The sequence below is a fragment of the Setaria italica genome, chromosome V, assembly GCF_000263155.2.
Source record: "Setaria italica strain Yugu1 chromosome V, Setaria_italica_v2.0, whole genome shotgun sequence".
In the NCBI taxonomy this organism is placed as follows: Eukaryota; Viridiplantae; Streptophyta; class Magnoliopsida; order Poales; family Poaceae; genus Setaria; species Setaria italica.
The window spans coordinates 38,186,446-38,192,506 of NC_028454.1; positions in this window are offsets into that span (position 1 = coordinate 38,186,446).

Here is a 6,061-nt window from a genome sequence, read left to right on the forward strand (position 1 = left end):
CAACGGCGACGTACGAGTAGCTTAGCTAGTTAGCTAGCACGCTGTGGAGTGGAAGCTGGACTGGAGTGTGGAAGCAAATACCAGCTGGACGTTGCTGCTGCTGCTTGGTCAGGCTCAGGCGTCGATCGGTGTGGGCACGTGCGCTTTGCGCTTCACGTCCGCGGCACCAGCCAGCCTTTTTCCCGTAACAGGAATGCGGGGGACATGGCGTCTAGCCAAGGCGACGCATCTTTCACAATTGTGGTAAACAACCACGGGAGTAACGGGGCGGAGGGTGGGTGGTGTTCGCGGAGCCTTACGCGTAGCCCTGTTCACCGGGTTGGTGGCAACTTGCAACCCGCCAAACCAGTATGTGGAAACCGGCTGCTCAGGTTCCATCTCAGTTGGGTTAAACTGTGGTTTAGATCAATAAACCCGTCTAACAGGAGGCTCATCGGCAACCAGTGTCGTGCTGCAGCGACGGCCGGGCCGCTGACGATTACACAAGTCCCATTGAATCAAGCTAAACATGAATCACTATGTGTTACCGGCAGCTAATCGCGGGGATGTCCCCAGAACGCGGTTGTCGCGTAGCGAGAGGACCTGGAGGCTCGGCAGCCCACCAAGCGTGCCCGGCGGCACACCGCCGATGAGGGTAACGCCCGGGAGGTGGAGCTCCACAACCATGGCGTTGGCCGAGTCGCACCGGACGCCGGTCCAGGCGCAGGTCGGCACGGACGCGTTCCAGCCCAGCGTGCGCTCGTGCGGCGTGCCCGCGAGGAACGCTTGCAGTGCCGACATCGACCGCTCCTGCTGCGGTAGCTCCGCGGACGCACAGCCGAGCGCCGCAGCGGTGACTAGCACCAAGAGCAGCAAGGGCGCGCCTATTCTTTTTGGTCGTGCCACAATGCTAGCGCGTGCCGGGCAGGACACGCAGTTACGCTTGGATGGACGCGAACGCTGTCGACATGGGAGCCGCTCGCAGCTTCCAGCAATGACGTATGTTGTCATCAATTTTAAACCGCACAAACCAGCAAATCAATCTGCCTAACCCATAATCATGTGGTTTGATTTGAGAAACCGCGTAAACTCATGATAAACCGCCGTTGAACAGGCCTAGTTCCGTGTCAAGTGCGGACGTGTCGATTGGACGTGGAGTTTCGGACATGTATTTTTCACGGAGCCTTCCTCGTCGACTGCGGACGTGTCGATTGGGCGTCAAGTTCCGGACATGTATTTTTCACTTGTGCTTGTGACCGTATGGGTTATCAAAGCCACTCATTTTTTAATCAATGGTGAGATGACTCATGGGTAGGTGACAAGTACATGAGGTAGGTAGTGAATCAAATAATGATCGAGATAAGTCATGTAGTCGTATGTACACGTGGTTTACCTTTTCCGTGGAGTTCCGGCCGAACCTCACTCGGCCGGGTCCGTTCCTGGTTCGTCTGATCCTCTCTACGCATGGCAGCTTCCGATCGATCGGATGCAAGCACGCAGCAGCAGGAAACTGGAAAGCAGGCGCTTCTCGTCTCCGAGCGCTGAGTACTGATAGGATGCAGTCATGCAGAGACGCGTTCACTGGGTCCTGTGGTGCGCTGCGTCCTGCGTACCTGCAGCGTCACCACGCGTGTTTCTAGAAACCGTGCTGGTCTGCTGGAGGTTTCGAGTGGAAGCCACTAGCTTCTTCACTTTTTAAAAAAGCCAAGAAGTTTTGTCCATGGCATGCCGGTGATTAGGTCGATCGGCATGTGTTACTGAAGAGTGAAGACCCTACCTCCCATAGGTTAGTCACGCGATTAATATTCTAAAACTGTAAGAGAGTACCTAAGCCCTGAACCTCATAGCAGTAACCGGGCAGCTACATTAAGCGAGAGCCGGTGGGCGCGGGCGCGGGTGAGGGGGGGAGGGTGGCGTCAAGGCTCGAGACGGTGCTGCTGGCGCGGAACGCGGGCCTGTCGTTGTTCGTGGGCGGCGGCGCCGGGGTGCCGTCGAGCGGCGGAGAGGGAATCCCGCTCGTGGCGTCTTGCTCTTGCCCAGGCTTGCCAGGAGGAGGATGCCGATCACGAGGAGGGACGGGAGGCTGGCGATGGCGAGCTTCTGGGACGCCATGTGCGACGACGGTGGTTTTGCGACGACGGCGACGTACGAGGAGCTAGTGCTGGATGGCCTGGCCTCATGCTTGGTCGGCGGAGATCAGTGCGCGCCCAAGCGCGTTGTGCTTTAATTTACGTCTGTGGCACCGGCAAGCTGTTTCCATAACTGGACATCGCGTCTGGCCAAGGCGAAGCATTTCAACAGTTATGGTAACTTGGGAGTACGGGACGGAGGGCTGGTGTGTTCGCGGAGCGCCGGAGCCTACCGGTGCGTGTTCCTGAACATTGGGCGTACAGTTCCCTGAACATTTGCTTGGGTTCGTTGCTCTCTACGCACGGGTTCGTTTCCGATCGAGCACACAGCCTTGATTGATTGCATGAAGAAGCTTTGTTCATTTGTTGTGCCGGGTTGACTAGGTTGATAAAGAAATTCAGTCCCTTCCGTAGGCTAGGGTGGCGGGCTTTATATCGTAAAGTATCAACTGCACCTCTAAACATTCTAGTTCTAAACTAGATATGGTGCAATGCACAAGAAGACCGCGCGTTGAATTTTCAAAAAAAAAATCAAACATATATTAGATTGTGCATAATTTATAATAAAACAAGGTTAAACTTAAACACAAGTATACGATAAGAAAAAAACACAAATGTGACTTAAAAAAATATGGGCACACATAGATATACCTAAAGAAAAACAAATCAAATAAAGTTTCCATGCAAAAAGTAGACATCATATTTGAATAGCACTAACTAGAATTCATAAACTAAGTAGCATTCCTATGTAGCTCCACCTAATCATAAAAATACTATAATACAAGCTATAACTATCACAAAGAGATAGATCAACCATAAACATCTTGCCAAATTTGATACATGTGTACCAAGAGTAGTTTTGTTGCTAGTAAGGTTGTTGGCTTCCCTCTTCTGAAAAATCCATCTTATTTTCTTGAATGCTTCTTTCCATGGCTCAGTGTACAGCGGACTCGTTACAAATACCTAGTGTACTCTTCGATTCTTACACATATAGAAGTACCTAGCTTTTATACGACGATTTTTGTACGCAAGAGCCTGTCGAAGAACATCAAATAATTTTTTAATGCTTTCTTTGTGTTTCCATGTGCTTTCCAGTTGAACATGCCTTTCTCCTTCAAGCAATAATATCTTTCTGTGTTTTTTCTTGCTTCAAGACGCAACATCAATTCACGATATAAGTATGTGTATTTGATCATAACTCTTTGCTTCACGTCACCAATACCATATTCATCATGACGACATAATATCAGAGCCTATTCAATTCACGATATAGGTCATTTTGACTTTTTCTATGTTCATAGATGTTTGTATTACGCTTTTTAACTATATTTTAGCATCTTAAACACTAGACACAAACTTAAGCATCTTCTCCTTTTTATAAGCAGCTAGTAGAGAAAAAACTACTTTTCTAAGCCTAGTATCTTCTCTAAGTATTCCCATTGTACATGGACTAAAATACATGATGCATGATGGTCCTTACGGAGGTGATTGGTAGGCTGAAGTGCCGAATTAGCTGTGCTGCGGTGGGCGTGGAGGACTGGAGGCCAGGCGACTACGGCACTGGTAGATAGTATATAGGTGCCGCCTGCCGGGACGGTAGGAGATGCACGTGGTGAGGACGATGATGTTCGAATGCATCAAGAGAAGAAGAGAAGTGAGCGCCGAATTGCCGTAACAAAAGTTAATTCCACTATTGAGAGTAGCAGAGAGATCTCTACGAAAGAAAAATCTGTCGAGGAATTGTCTCTAGGAGTTTTATTGAAGGGACGTGTCTTGAGTCACCTCACCGCAAAGTGTAGGAACTGATGCTAGGAGTCCTATTGGACCTATTGGAACTCCGTAGTCCTGTAGCTGGCAGTGGCCTCGTGCGTGCGGATTACCTAGATTATGATTCAGTTTTTGTCCATGTAATCTACGCTCAAATTCAAAAATCATACAATCCACCCTCCGAAAACTAATCTGAGCAGTTTTGGTCCGGCTTATTGGACGGGCCTTAACAGCAGTTTTGCAGCCTGAAAAAAAGTAAAAAGGTTCTTCTTCCATGGGAGCTAACGAAATATGAAATTATTTCCCACATTTAAAAAGTTAGACAACCCAACTTGGAGCCTGTCAGCTTGAGCCCCGACATATTGCAATATGATGTTGGAGACCAATTTTGCTGGTTCTATGGGGATGGGCTTAGGAATTGATTAGGCCCCAAATAAAATCACGCTTTTACAGGACTGGCTGGGTCCACAAAATGATTCTAAATAAAATATCAAAACCAGTATCAAAACCAGCCTAATGTACACCCCAAGCTAATCAAATTGGTATTTGGGCATCCTGCTAATGTGGTGCTCTATGTTGGCATTAGCACTAGGGCACATACTTCTCTCCCTCTCCATGTCTGGACCTAGTGTCGGATGGCAATGTCACTTGTAAAATTCCCGCTAAGCCTGCAACATAAGTATCGTGTTGCAACACTCGAACTTTTTCATTGAGTGCTAAATCTTTTTTAATATCTAAAAATATTGTACGCAACGCTAAAAAAAAAACTTCCACAACACATCAAAATATAATTTGCAACATAAAAAAATATGCTAAAAAATTAGCTCACTACCATCTAATCCGAAGAGAAAACCAACAAAGAAAATGAAAAGAAAATTTGATATTGCATGCTGTTCCTGTCTGCTGCACACATGAAAGCGTGATGTTTGCAATAATAATTTATCATTGCAACATTTCTTTTTGAATCGAGGCCTCCCGCCATTTACATTGAAAGAACGGAAATACCTGTCTGGATATATTGTCAGAAGATTAACAAAAGTGGGGGAAAAGAAGCAAGTTCTCCCTTAGACGTAGGACTCCCTAGCCTGATTATTATTGCAACATGAAAAGGATACAATCTGAACGTCCCAAATATGATGTATTGCAACAAAATAAAAAAAATACTAAGAAAACATACTTCTAATGGCACCACAATCCTGAAACATGTCAAATTGACCATTGCAACACAAAATCAAACATTAAAACACCACACATCTCAGTAACAGAAATAGAGGAGACGGAATAGGATGGGGATTATCAACGATCTCCATCAACTATGCTTGGAAGCACATGCGGACAGTGCAGAGAGGCTACAGGAGTCCCCGACCGCCCATTCATAAGGAAGTGGAGAGGAGGGATGAATGGAGGGGAAGCGAAGGGCGAATGTGATGAGGGTGGTAAGCTAATGCGGAGAACCCGCAAGAGTTGTTGATGAATATGGGCTTGATGGGTTGTGGAACAGAGGGATGGAGGAGGGAGAGGGGCGGGGTGGCAACCAACAGGCCATGGCTAGCTAAGCCATTCGAACTACACACGCGATGTACATTTACCAATCGGCGAAACATCGACACAATGTTTTTTTAAAGGTGAATGGAATAGTTTGGACCAAACATAACTAGTTATCGGAATCGTATTGGTAGTCTTATGCGACGAGATAACAAATAGACAACATCTACAATGATTCATGTTTTTTTTATCATGGTAATATTATATATCTTAATTTATGGAAGTAAGTAAGAAAAATGTTATAAGGTGCATGAAAATAACAATTAATATAATAGTGAAGGAGTAGTTTCAAAATCATAAATTTTGGCTTATGAATAGTTGCTTTGCGAAACATCCATTTCTTTCTCCTACCTTCATCTCTGTTGTCCATGTTATAAAAAATTCCTATATTGCATCCAGCGGATCCACTGGTCAGTTGACACAATAGTTGTAAAAGATCCCAAACTGCAATGACAATTCTTTTTTTTTCCGACGGGAGACAATGCTTGAGACGGCTGACGTACGAACATAATTTTTGTCATGAAAAAAGAGCCATTTTTCAGAAAAAAGAAAAACCATCATCATTGTAACGTTGTTAGAACATGACTCAAACCATTCTTATAGCTTATGTTTCTTTGAACGAAAATAGCCCTATTTAACCC